The 14,730-nt window shown below is 44.8% G+C and overlaps 1 long non-coding RNA gene across 1 annotated transcript; it reads right to left on the minus strand.

Annotated features, from left to right (window-relative positions):
* Positions 1–11,154: 11,154 nt before the first annotated feature.
* On the minus strand, positions 11,155–12,838 carry LOC123732964 (uncharacterized). The gene is made up of 3 exons (XR_006763539.1): positions 12,780–12,838; positions 11,372–11,513; positions 11,155–11,213 (listed from the first exon to the last, which is right to left on the minus strand). It is a non-coding gene; the product is annotated as an uncharacterized lncRNA (long non-coding RNA).
* Between the last annotated feature and the right edge of the window lie 1,892 nt (positions 12,839–14,730).

Raw genomic sequence — 14,730 nt, forward strand, 5'->3', positions numbered from 1 at the left:
AGAAACAGACTCAGGAAGCGGGATTCCTGACACCTGCAGTGAGGCTTGTGATTCTACTAACAAAGATCAAACCCACTCTGTTATTGGTAATGGTGAGAGGTTAGCATGTTTTGTTGTAGTCTCTGTTATTGGTAATGGTGAGAGGTTAGCATGTTTTGTTGTAGTCTCTGTTATTGGTAATGGTGAGAGGTTAGCATGTGTTGTTGTATCCTCTGTTGTTGGTAATGGTGAGAGGTTAGCATGTTTTGTTGTATCCTCTGTTATTGGTAATGGTGAGAGGTTAGCATGTTTTGTTGTAACCTCTGTTATTGGTAATGGTGAGAGGTTAGCATGTTTTGTTGTATCCTCTGTTATTGGTAATGGTGAGAGGTTAGCATGTTTTGTTGTAACCTCTGTTATTGGTAATGGTGAGAGGTTAGCATGTTTTGTTGTAACCTCTGTTATTGGTAATGGTGAGAGGTTAGCATGTTTTGTTGTAGCCTCTGTTATTGGTAATGGTGAGAGGTTAGCATGTGTTGTTGTAGCCTCTGTTATTGGTAATGGTGAGAGGTTAGCATGTTTTGTTGTAGCCTCTGTTATTGGTAATGGTGGGAGGTTAGCATGTTTTGTTGTAGCCTCTGTAATTGGTAATGGTGAGAGGTTAGCATGTTTTGTTGTATCCTCTGTTATTGGTAATGGTGAGAGGTTAGCATGTTTTGTTGTATCCACTGTTATTGGTAATGGTGAGAGGTTAGCATGTTTTGTTGAAGCCTCTGTTATTGGTAATGGTGAGAGGTTAGCATGTTTTATTGTAGCCTCTGTTATTGGTAATGGTGAGAGGTTAGCATGTTTTGTTGTAGCCTCTGTTATTGGTAATGGTGAGAGGTTAGCATGTTTTGTTGTAGCCTCTGTTATTGGTAATGGTGAGAGGTTAGCATGTTTTGTTGTAGTCTCTGTTATTGGTAATGGTGAGAGGTTAGCATGTTGTGTTGTATCCTCTGTTATTGGTAATGGTGAGAGGTTAGCATGTTTTGTTGTAGCCTCTGTTATTGGTAATGGTGAGAGTTTTGAGGTTAGCATGTTTTGTTGTAGCCTCTGTTATTGGTAATGGTGAGAGGTTAGCATGTTTTGTTGTAGCCTCTGTAACTCTCTCACTCATTATTATTCATGATCTTTCTCAATCATGGTAGTCACAGGCTTGATGTAGTCATTGCAGTCAAAGAATATGGGACCAAATAATAAACTTTTGACTAATTTAATACACTATGAGTGAATTGGTCAGAAAACATATGACTTTTTTAAATAGGGGGACTAGATACATGAAGTGCTTTCATTTTTCTAAATGGTGAAACAGATATGTATGAAAATATCCTCAAATAAAAGGTGACATTATATACTGTCACCTCATATGAAACATTTGATCTGAAATCCAAAATGTTGGAGTTTAGAGCCACATTTAAAATGTTATCTTCACTGTCGAAATAGATATGGTGTGGACTGTATACTCAATACAATCTAAATCTGATACCTCACTGTCTGTCTTTTGACTGATACTGCTTTTAAACTGGTCTGGTCAGTCTACTCAAATATTTGTACTATACATGTTTCTATCTGCAGGCAAAGCGTTGATAATTAGTCATTTATAATATGATACATTAATTTCTGAATAGATATGGCAGGTTTCATGACACTGATATATCTAAATATGTTGAAGAAATATACTGCCACTATTTTCACCACCAAAGAATAGCAGTGTGATTTTAATATGATTTGACTCTTTGCAGGCTGTCAGGCTGTCTAGTCACAGAGGAAGGCTGTGCTTCTCTGGTCTCAGCTCTGAGGTCAAACCCCTCACACCTGAGAGAGCTGGACCTGAGCTACAATCACCCAGGAGACTCAGGAGTCAGACTGCTCTCTGCTGGACTGGAGGATCCACACTGCAGACTGGAGAAACTCAAGTATGTAGAGGGTTTATGTCAATGTTCATATCAGACATGTTTGACTTCTCAGGCTGGTTAAGACAAACATTCTGACCAGCACTTGGACAAAGTTATATGCTGACTGTGTGTCATGTGTGTGTGTCGTGTGTGTGTGTATGTGTGTCGTGTGTGTGTGTGTGTGTGTGTGAGTTCAGGTGTATCACTCATTGACTGTCTGTTTTTCTGCTTACCGCTACAGTGTGGAACATGGTGGAGAGTTCAGAATGAAACCTGGAATTAGAAAATGTGAGTGTTGACTGCTGTGAAGAATATGACTAAGAATAAGTCTTAATTCAAGTTAAGTCAAAGACCACCATCATTACTGACTTGGTCATATTAAATATCATCTGTAGTTCTACAGAAGCACAAATCAGGGACACCAACATTTACAAAGAGTTGCTGTGTGTGTGTGTGTGTGTGTGTGTGTGTGTGTGTGTGTGTGTGTGTGTGTGTGTGTGTGTGTGTGTGTGTGTGTGTGTGTGTGTGTGTGTGTTGTAATTATTGTGAATAAGTGTGTTTTATATTACCATACAGTATAACATGTGATCATTCAACAAGTCTCAAGTTACCTTAACTTCTCCTTTTGATACCTAGAAACATCTACATTAAATGAATTAGTGAAAAGTGAGTTAACATTCTAATGTGAATGATGATGATTTCTAATATTGTGTCTGGTTTCATCCATCAGATGTCTGTGATCTCACACTGGACCTAAACACAGTAAACAGACTCCTCTCTCTGTCTGAGGAGAACAGAAAGGTGACATGTAGGAGAGAGGAGCAGCCGTATCCTGATCACCCAGAGAGATTTAAGGACTGGAGACAGGTGCTGTGTAGAGAGGGTCTGACTGGGCGCTGTTACTGGGAGGTAGAGTGGAGTGGGGGGCTGGTATAGGAGTGACATATAAAGGAATCAACAGGAGAGGAAGGGTTAAGGACTGTTGTCTTGGATACAATGACAAGTCCTGGAGTCTGTTCTGCTCTGACAACAATTACTCTGCCTGGTATAATAATAACTCCACTACCATAGACGTCCCCTCCTCCAGCTGGTATAATAATAACTCCACTACCATAGACGTCCCCCTCCTCCAGCTGGTATAATAACTCCCACTACCATCGCCTCCTCCAGCTGGTATAATAGCTAACTCCACTACCATAGGCGTCCCCTCCTCCAGCTGACAATAATAACTCCACTAATGGGCGTCCCCTCACTCCAGCTGGTAGTAATACAACCACTACCACTGTGCGTCCCCTCCTCCAGCTGGGCATAATAAAGGCGTCCCCTCCTCCAGCTGGTAAATAATAGCTCCACTACCATGGGCGTCCCCTCCTCCAGCTGGTATGTCAATAACCACCCTGCGTCCCCTCCTCCAGCTGGTATAATAATAACTCCACACTACCATGAGCGTCCCCTCTCAGCTGGTATAATCGGCCAATAACGCTCCACTACCATAGGCGTCTCCTCCAGCTGGATAATAATGGCAACCCCACTGCTACCAAGACGTCCCCTCCTCCAGCTGGTATAATAATAGCTCCACTAGCATAGACATCCCTCCTCCAGCTGGTATAATAGTAGCTCCCACTACCATAGGCGTCCCCTCCTCCAGCAAGCCTAATGTCAACTCCACTACAAGTAGGCGTCCCCTCCTCCAGCTGGTATAATATCATAACTCCACTACCGGATAGATCGTCCCCCTCCAGCTGGTATAATACCAACTCCACTACCATAGACGTCCCCTCCTCCAGCTGGTATAATAATAACTCCACTTTACCAAGGCGTCCCCTCCTCCAGCTGGTATAATAATAACTCCCCTCAAAGCGTCCCCTCCCTCCAGCTGGTATATGTAACTCACTCCACACCATAGACGTCCCACCTCCTCCAGCTGGTATAATAATAACTCCCACTACCACTGGGCGTGCCCTCACACTCAACATGTATAATAACTCCACTACCATGAGCACGTCCCCTCCTCCCATTCCTGGTATAATAATAACTCCACTACCATAGACGTCCCTCCTCCAGCTGGTATAATAATAACTCCACTACCATAGACGTCCCCTCCTCCAGCTCCCACAGAGTAGGAGTGTATCTGGACTGGTCAGCCGGCACTCTGTCCTTCTATAGAGCCTCCTCTGACACACTGACCCACCTGATCACATTCACCTCCACATTCACTGAGCCCCTCTATCCAGGATTTATGGTTCATTATGTTGACTCCTCAGTGTCCCTGAAATAATAACTGGACACACACACACACACACACACACACACTGAACACACACACACACACTGAACACACACTGAACACACACACACACACACTGAACACACACACACACACACTGGAACACACACACACACACACACACTGAACACACACTGAACACACACACACACACTGAACACACACACACTGGACACACACACACACACTGAACACACACTGAACACACACTGACACAAACACACACACACACACACACACACACACACTGAACACACACACACACACACACACACACACTGACACACACACTGAACACACACACACACTCAACACACACACACACTGAACACACACACACTGGGCACACACACACACACTGGACACACACACACACACTGGACACACACACACACACACACTGGACTCACACACACACACACACACTGGACTCCACACACACACACTGGACTCACACACACACACTGGACTCACACACACACTGGACTCACACACACACACACACACTGGACTCACACACACACACACACTGGACACACACACACACACCTGACACACACACACTGGACACACACACACACTGGACACACACACACACACACACTGGACACACACACACACACACTGGACACACACACACACACACTGGACACACACACACACACACACTGGAACACACACACACACACACACTGGACACACACACACACACACACACACACACACACACTGGACAAACACACACACTGGACACACACAAACACACACACACACACACACACACACACACTGGACACACACAAACACACACACACACACACACACACACACACACACACTGGACACACACAAACACACACACACACACTGGACAAACACACACACACACACACACACACACTAGACAAAACACACACACACACACACACACACACTGGACTCACACACACTGGACACACACACACACACTGGACACACACACTGGACACACACACACACACACACACACATACACACACAGGACACACTCTACACACACACACACACATGCGCATCTTCCTATAATTGTGAGGACCTTGACCCACGACCTCTTACAATAACACCGTTAGTCTTTCCACAAGACTCCCATGACGTTATAGTGTGACGTTATGAGTCGACGTTAAAGTAACATTCTCACAACGTACTGCACTTGTTTTATCCTGTTTTAGATGTATCCTCTGTTTAAACATTTAAACTCTTACAATAACACTGTTAAAATACCAATGTGATCATTTCTTGTCTTTTATGTTGGAAAAACAAATTGTACAATTATATGTGGACATACGCTCCATAGTTGTACAAGTATACATGGATATATTGTACTTTTCATAATAAAACATACTTGAAACAAGAAAAAGCATGTTAATTGTGAAAACAATTTCGTTATTGATTTTTACATTGCTTCTCCCTGTCTCATGTTGACGTTTGTCATGAATCTTGACCTGGAGGCAGAACTGTGCGATTTCCTCTAGATATGTCAGCTGCAAAGTCAGAATTGGCTGTGGAAAATAATGTTGTTTTATGGTCTTAATTTAAGGGAAGGATTAGCAGTGTGGTTAGGGTTGAGGTAAGGATTAAAATCTGATTGTATTACTTTGTGCCTGTGCCAGCTAGTGAATACTTTGCTGAACTGCCTAGAGGGCAAGATTCATACCAATAAATGCCAACCTGCCTCCAGAACAAGATTCATGACAATAAATGCCAACCTGCCTCCAGAACAAGATTCATGACAATAAATGCCAACCTGCCTCCAGAACAAGATTCATAACAATAAATGCCAACCTGCCTCCAGGGCAAGATTCATGACAATAAATACCAACCTGCCTCCAGGGCAAGATTCATGACAATAAATGCCAACCTGCCTCCCAGTCATCCCCTCCTTATCTTTACAAGGCTGCAGAACCTGCAAGCTAGTGATGTGGGGGTTCTCTCATAACCCTCAGTCCCCAGGTGGGTAGATGGCAGGTTGAATAAAGAGAAGCTAGTGATGTGGGGTTCTCTCATAACCCTCAGTCCCCAGGTGGGTAGATGGCAGGTTGAATAAATAGAAAACAATAGGCTACATAAAACAATCCATAAATGTATAATTATTATGTAATTTACACAAAACATTAAGGACACTTTTCTTTCCATGACAAACTGACCAGGCGTAACTCAATATTAGGAAGGTATCCTTAATATTTTGTCCACTCAGTGGCTCTGACCCTTTACATAACAGTCAATCCTAATTACCAGGAAACCTTCTTTAAATTTCCCCAAATGCTTCCACACTGCTGCTCTCTCACAGCTGCTCCAGGGCCTCTTGGGTTGAGGAGTCATTCTCTTCTAACCTGATCACAGCTGCTCCAGGGCCTCTTGGGTTGAGGAGTCATTCTCTTCTAACCTGATCACAGCTGCTACAGGGCCTCTTGGGTTGAGGAGTCATTCTCTTCTAACCTGATCACAGCTGCTCCGGGGCCTCTTGGGTTGAGGAGTCATTCTCTTCTAACCTGATCACAGCTGCTCCAGGGCCTCTTGGGTTGAGGAGTCATTCTCTTCTAACCTGATCACAGCTACTCCAGGGCCTCTTGGGTTGAGGAGTCATTCTCTTCTAACCTGATCACAGCTGCTCCAGGACCTCTTGGGTTGAGGAGTCATTCTCTTCTAACCTGATCACAAACAAAGACAAGATTCAAAAAAATAAACATGATGGTCCAACATAATGGGGGGGGGTATAGGGAAGGTAGGGGACAGGAGGGGGTATAGGGAAGGTAGGGGAGAGGAGGGGGGTATAGGGAAGGTAGGGGAGAGGAGGGGTTATAGGGAAGGTAGGGGAGAGGAGGGGTTATAGGGAAGGTAGGGGAGAGGAGGGGGTATAGGGAAGGTAGGGGGAGAGGAGGGGTATAGGGAAGGTAGGGGAGAGGAGGGGGCATAGGGAAGGTGGGGGGAGAGGAGGGGTATAGGGAAGGTAGAGGAGAGGAGGGGGTATAGGGAAGGTAGGGGACAGGAGGGGGTATAGGGAAGGTAGGGGAGAGGAGGGGGTATAGGGAAGGTAGGGGAGAGGAGGGGGGGTATAGGGAAGGTAGGGGAGAGGAGGGGGGTATAGGGAAGGTAGGGGAGAGGAGGGGTATAGGGAAGGTAGGGGAGAGGAGGGGGGTATAGGGAAGGTAGGGGAGAGGAGGGAGGTATAGGGAAGGTAGGGGGAGAGGAGGGGGTATAGGGAAGGTAAGGGAGAGGAGGGGGGGTATAGGGAAGGTAGGGGAGAGGAGGGGGTATAGGGAAGGTAGGGGGAGGAGGATTAGGGTATAGGGAAGGTAGGGGAGAGGAGGGGTATAGGGAAGGTAGGGGAGAGGAGGGGTTATAGGGAAGGTAGGGGAGAGGAGGGGTATAGGGAAGGTAGGGGAGAGGAGGGGTATAGGGAAGATAGGGGAGAGGAGGGGGTATAGGGAAGGTAGGGGAGAGGAGGGGTTATAGGGAAGGTAGGGGAGAGGAGGGGGTATAGGGAAGGTAGGGGAGAGGAGGGGTTATAGGGGGAGAGGAGGGGGTATAAGGGAGAGGAGGGTGTATAGGGAAGGTAGGGGAGAGGAGGGGGTATAGGGAAGGTAGGGGAGAGGAGGGGGTATAAGGGAGAGGAGGGGGTATAGGGAAGGTAGGGGAGAGGAGGGGGTATAGGGAAGGTAGGGGAGAGGAGGGGGGTATAGGGAAGGTAGGGGAGAGGAGGGGGTATAGGGAAGGTAGGGGAGAGGAGGGGGTATAGGGAAGGTAGAGGAGAGGAGGGGGTATAGGGAAGGTAGGGGAGAGGAGGGGGTATAGGGAAGGTAGGGGAGAGGAGGGGGTATAGGGAAGGTAGAGGAGAGGAGGGGGTATAGGGAATGTAGGGGAGAGGAGGGGGTATAGGGAATGTAGGGGAGAGGAGGGGGTATAGGGAAGGTAGGGGAGAGGAGGGGGTGTAGGGAAGGTAGGGGAGAGGAGGGGGTTATAGGGAAGGTAGGGGAGAGGATATAGGGAAAGTAGGGGAGAGGAGGGGGTATAGGGAAGGTAGGGGAGAGGAGGGGGTATAGGGAAGGTAGGGGAGAGGAGGGGGTATAGGGAAGGTAGGGGAGGGGGTATAGGGAAGGTAGGGGAGAGGAGGGGGTATAGGGAAGGTAGGGGAGAGGAGGGGGTATAGGGAAGGTAGGGGAGAGGGGGGTATAGGGAAGGTAGGGGAGAGGAGGGGGTATAGGGAAGGTAGGGGAGAGGAGGGGGGTATAGGGAAGGTAGGGGAGAGGAGGGGGTATAGGGAAGGTAGGGGAGAGGAGGGGGTATAGGGAAGGTAGGGGAGAGGAGGGGGTATAGGAAGGTAGAGGAGAGGGGGGTATAGGGAAGGTAGGGGAGAGGAGGGGGTATAGGGAAGGTAGGGGAGAGGAGGGGGTATAGGGAAGGTAGGGGAGAGGAGGGGGTATAGGGAAGGTAGGGGAGAGGAGGGGGTATAGGGAAGGTAGGGGACAGGGGGTATAGGGAAGGTAGGGGAGAGGAGGGGGTATAGGGAAGGTAGGGGAGAGGAGGGGGACTTCCTCCATGTCCTCCAGACTTCGTGTCAGGTAAGCAGCCTCCAAGTCTACCCTCACCAACTGACCAGACTGAGTGAGTTCTGAACATCCCTCTCTGTCCTCTGATGCTGCGTCCAAGTCTTCTTGGGTCTTTCTGGTGTCTCTGTCTTGACTCTTTAGTGAGTTTTTTCAGTTCTTTCCCAGGCTGCCTGAAAAACACAAAAAGATGGCAACTACATAAGAGTTATAAACTATCAAAATAAAGAGAATCCCACACTCCATATATAAACTCCCAGTAATTTATTGGATATTTACCAACGTTTCAGCATCACTGTGCCTTCTTCAGGGTGATGTCATCAATACTTGAACCAGGTTATGTTGACAAACAGTGCAATTAGTGCAACCAATGACAATAGAGAGGGGTGTGTCATAATGATTAAGTTAATTACAATGAATTAATGAAACTGTTAAAAAAACAATAGTTTATGGCATATTAAATATTTAAAAAATAGTAGCCTATATTATATATATCCGTCTCTCCATGTAATCTGATTCATTATGATCTAGGATCAGGTCCCCCCTCTCCATGTAATCTGATTCATTATGATCTAGGATCAGGTCCCCCTCTCTCCATGTAATCTGATTCATTATGATCTAGGATCAGGTCCCTCCTCTCCATGTAATCTGATTCATTATGATCTAGGATCAGGTCCCCCCATCTCCATGTAATCTGACTCATTATAATCTAGGATCAGGTCCCCCCCTTTCCATGTAATCTGATTCATTATGATCTAGGATCAGGTCCCCCCTCTCCATGTAATCTGACTCATTATAATCTAGGATCAGGTCCCCCCCTCTCCATGTAATCTGATTATTTATGATCTAGGATCAGGTCCCCCCTCTCCATGTAATCTGACTCATTATGATCTAGGATCAGGTCCCTCCTCTCCATGTAATCTGACTCATTATAATCTAGGATCAGGTCCCCCCTCTCCATGTAATCTGATTCATTATGATCTAGGATCAGGTCCCCCCTCTCCATGTAATCTGATTCATTATGATCTAGGATCAGGTCCCCCCTCTCCATGTAATCTGATTCATTATGATATAGGATCAGGTCCCCCCCTCTCCATGTAATCTGATTCATTATGATCTAGGATCAGGTCCCCCCCTCTCCATGTAATCTGACTCATTATGATATAGGATATTTTTATTTTTATTATTTCAACTTTATTTAACAAGGTTGCTAGTTGAGAAGTTCTCATTTACAACTGCGACCTGGCCAAGAATAAAGCAAAGCAGTGTGACAGAAACAACAACACAGAGTTACATAGAATAAACAAGTGTACAGTCAACACAAAATTTAAAAAAGTCTATATACAGGTTGTGCAAATGGCGTGAGGACTTATGGCAATAAATAGGCCATAGTAGCAAAGTAATCACAATTTAGCAGATTAACACTGGAGTGATAGATGAGCAGATGATGATGTGCAAGTAGTGATACTGGTGTGCAAAAGAGCAGCAAAGTAAATAAAAACAATGATGAGGTAGGTAGATTGGTTGGGCTATTTACAGATGGACTATGTACAGCTGCAGCGATCGGTTAGCTGCTCAGATAGCTGATGTTTAAAGTTAGTGAGGGAGCAATAAGTCTCCGGCTTCAGCGATTTTTGCAATTCATTCCAGTCATTGGCAGCAGAGAACTGGAAGGAGAGGCGGCCAAAGGAGGTGTTGGCTTTGGGGATGACCAGTGAGATGTACCTGCTGGAGCGCTTGCTACGAGTGTGTGTTGTTATCGTGACCAGTGAGCTGAGATAAGGCAGAGCTTTACCTAGCATAGACTTGTAGATGACCTGGAGCCAGTGGGTCTGGCGACGAATATGTAGCGAGGTCCAGCCGACTAAAATGACCTGGGTTGCAATCATGAAAAAAACTACCCGGCCTTCATTGTTTGACATTGAGAACATTGGGAGAGATGAGAGCTGACGTTTTAGTAAATGTGCAGATTACGTATCTCAGTCACAGACAAGAAGCTCAATTAAGACATTATCTTCACCACTGGGACTGGGGACAACAGGACCACAGGCCAAATAATACAGCTCAACACTTCCACACTACCACAGTGAGTAGAATCAGGCTTCTGAACACAGAAAACTTGCAGAATTATTAATGATGAATTGTATTACACGTTATTAGACATGTCTGTTGTTGAGGAGGATGGGAGACCCACAGTATAGGAGCAGAACGCACAGAGATGTCAAAAATGTGTTTCAAAAATCGTCAAAGAGTAATTATTTTAACCTAAAGCATTTAATAAAAACACTTATAGTACAATATTATGGGGAATAGGAATGAGAGGGCTACTTACACCATTTTGGGAAGGGATCACAGCAGTGATTGAATGAGGGTATGAGGCATGAGTTGAGGTGTTCAGAGGCTTGACCAGTGCAGGGCAGGGTTTGACTGGGAAGACAACACAAAAACACTACACAGTGAGACAAAAGAGCTAAGAATGAGTTAGTCCAAGCAAGGAGTCAAATCATAGATGTGTAATAATGTGATTGTGTTTGTGATTGACTCTACATAAAGTAATGAGAGAAAATTAACAGGGGTTCCCTCACCGTGCTTGGAGAGGAAACATTCAATGTGCCAGTGGTTGAGTGGGCCACATGAGACGTGGCTTCCAGTTCATGTGAGGAGTTAGTTGACAATGGAAGTAGAGTGGTCATCGCTTGTTAAACCATGGAACAGGAGGGGACTTAGCTGGAAATACAAATAGCAGATAACGTTCCCTTGAAGGTGAGCCATCGTAGGTTTGAACAACAAGTTTGTCCATGAAATTAAACACGGAATTCACATCTCGCCCACTTGGCAAATCAAAGTAGCCCAAGAAACTTTTTCTGAATAAAGCCCTGATCATCCACATACAGTACCACATACAGTTTTAACAATTTTGGAAACGTCAGAGTGTTTTCTTTCCAAATCTACCAATTATATGCATAGCTTCTGGGCCTGAGTAACAGGCATTTTACTTTGGGCTCGCCAGACTCTCCGAACTTCCGAAAACTGCCCCCTAGCCCTAAGACGTTTTAACGGTCCTCACACTGTTCATGCTCTCATTACATAGACGCGTACTGCTCACCTGTTCATCTCGTAATGAATAATGTGGAAATTGAGCAAGTTGAGGTGACTAAACTGCTTGGAGTAACCCTGGATTGTAAACTGCCATGGTCAAAACATATTGATACGACAGTAGCTAAGAATGGGAGAAGTCTGTCCATAATAAAGCCCTGCTCTACCTTCTTAACCTCTTGGGGCTAGGTGGGACGCTAGCGTGCCACCCGTGGTGCACTCCATCAACAGCAGGTGCATTTCAAGAGCGGCAAATTTGAATCCAAATAAATGTCAAAATTCAAATTTTTCAAAAATACAACTATGTTACACCATTTGAAAGATAAACATCTCCTTAATCTAACCACGTTTTACGATTTCAAAAAGGTTTTACGGCGAAAGCATAAATTTAGAGTATGTTAGGACAGTACATTTACAAGAGTTGTGTGTAATGTTTTGTCAAGTCAAAGACAGGGTCACCAAAACCATAAAACCAGCTAAAATGATGCACTAACCTTTTTACAATCTCCATCAGATGACACTCCGAGGACATTATGTTAGACAATGCATGCATTTTTAGTTCTATCAAGTTCATATTTATATCCAAAAACAGCGTTTTACTATGGCATTGATGTTGAGGAAATCGTTTCCCTCCAATAACCGGCAGTCAAGTCAGCGTCAGAAATTAAATAATTAAAATTAGAAAACATTGGTAAAATATTATATTGTCATTTAAAGAATTATAGATTTACATCTCTTGAACGCAATCAACTTGCCAGATTTAAAAATAACCTTACTGGGAAATCACACTTTGCAATAATCTGAGCACTGCGCCCAGAAAAATACGCGTTGCGATACAGACTAGACGTCATGTTGGGGAGATCTAAAATCGAAAATACTATGTAAATAATCCATTACCTTTGATTCTCTTCATCAGATGTCACTTCCAGGTATCACAGGTCCATAACGAATGTAGTTTTGTTCAAAAAAGCTCATCATTTATGTCCAAAAATCTCCGTCTCGTTAGCACATGATGTAAGCCAGCCGGACTTCTCGTCATGAACGAGGGGAAAAAAATATATTTCCGTTCGTTCAAACATGTCAAACGTTGTATAGCATAAATCATTAGGGCCTTTTTAACCAGAACATGAATAATATTCAAGGTGGACGAATGCATACTCTTTATAACGTATTGGAACGAGGGTACCCAACATGAACTAGCGCGCCAGGTGTCTAATGGGACATCACCGTTCCATGGCTCTTGTTCGGTCAGATCTGCCTCCAGAAGACTCAAAACACTTTGTAAAGGCTGGTGACATCTAGTGGAAGCAATAGGAAGTGCCAAAATATTCCTAAACCCCTGTGTTTTTCAATGGGATAGGTTTAAAGTCAATACAACACATCAGGTATCCACTTCCTGTCAGAAAATGTCTCAGGGTTTTGCCTGCCAAATGAGTTCTGTTATACTCACAGACACCATTCAAACAGTTTTGGAAACTTTAGAGTGTTTTCTATCCATATATAATAAGTATATGCATATTCTAGTTACTGGGTAGGATTAGTAACCAGATTAAATCGGGTACATTTTTTTTATCCAGACGTGCAAATGCTGCCCCCTAGACCCAACAGGTTAAGATCTTTCGTCTGAACTATCCTCACCGGTCCTTGGCTCTGGATGACTACACGGGTAATGTCAGTTTTATCAGGGTACTACTGGTATTCTGGCTGGCGGTAGAACTATCTCCTGTCCTAACCTCTACTACTTGGAATGGTACCGCAGTGTCAACAATAGTCTGGTCAAGGCCAACATACCATAACCCTAAATCCTCTTTCTTTATGCTTTTAATGGTCATTCCTATCTTCAAGCAATACTTCCCTTGCTCTGGATTGCAGTCAAAAACCCCTGGCCTTCACTATATTCCATCTGTTTCTATATTGGGTGTGTGGATTGACATAGCCTTCTCTCTCTGTGTGAGCTATGATTCCATGAGTTACACCGGGATCTACACAGATATCTTCCCCATGAAGTCCGAGTCCTAGACTGCCAGGAGGTTAGGGACCCCATTTGGTCTGCATAGAACTCTATTGAGACATCCTTCCCTAACTCTAATCTCACTTCCTTTTTATCCAGATCGAGTGACCTTTTGTACCTAGGCCATATAAACTCCTCATCTTCTACACTATGGGTCAAGTTACAACTTTCTGACTTCTCGAGTGGTTCATGGTGTATTAGGAATATGGCTCCCACAATCAGACAGCTCAGACTGACCAGTACCCCTGTAAAGCCCCACCCTCCCGGAGAATATATCACCGGCTAGAGGCCAACCCACACTTTCACTTCTATGAACGCACACAGTGAGGATCGGGCGGGTTTGGGAATCTTCATTAGAGAGGTAACCCCCGAACCTTATTGGTATTCGGTTCTTCTCCTAACTCTGTGATTGTTCGACAGTGTCAGGTGTCTTACCCTCCCGCAATGTGTGATATGAACCCAGGTAGCTCTTTCAGCTATTCTCACCACGAAGGCTATTACCAGGAACACTTGGTATGGGCCCTCCCACCGTGGCTGCTTCCAGTTCTTTTCTCCTCAGGGACTGGATCCACACCCAGTCTCCTGGTTGGATTGAGTGAATCATCTTCTCCTGTAATTCACCTGTTGGACACAAAGTCTCGGACATACGGGTTTGGTTAACCATGTGTTCTGTTAGTGTATCTTCAACTTCTATGTCTACCTGTTCTGGCCTCCCTAACTCTGGCATTCTATATGGTTTACCTGATCAGCTAAAATGTAATCCATTATTTAAGAGAGAGATCCTACATTTTACATTTACATTTTTAGTCATTTAGCAGACGCTCTTATCCAGAGCGA

Source organism: Salmo salar, unplaced genomic scaffold, assembly GCF_905237065.1.
Source record: "Salmo salar unplaced genomic scaffold, Ssal_v3.1, whole genome shotgun sequence".
Lineage (NCBI taxonomy): Eukaryota > Metazoa > Chordata > Actinopteri > Salmoniformes > Salmonidae > Salmo > Salmo salar.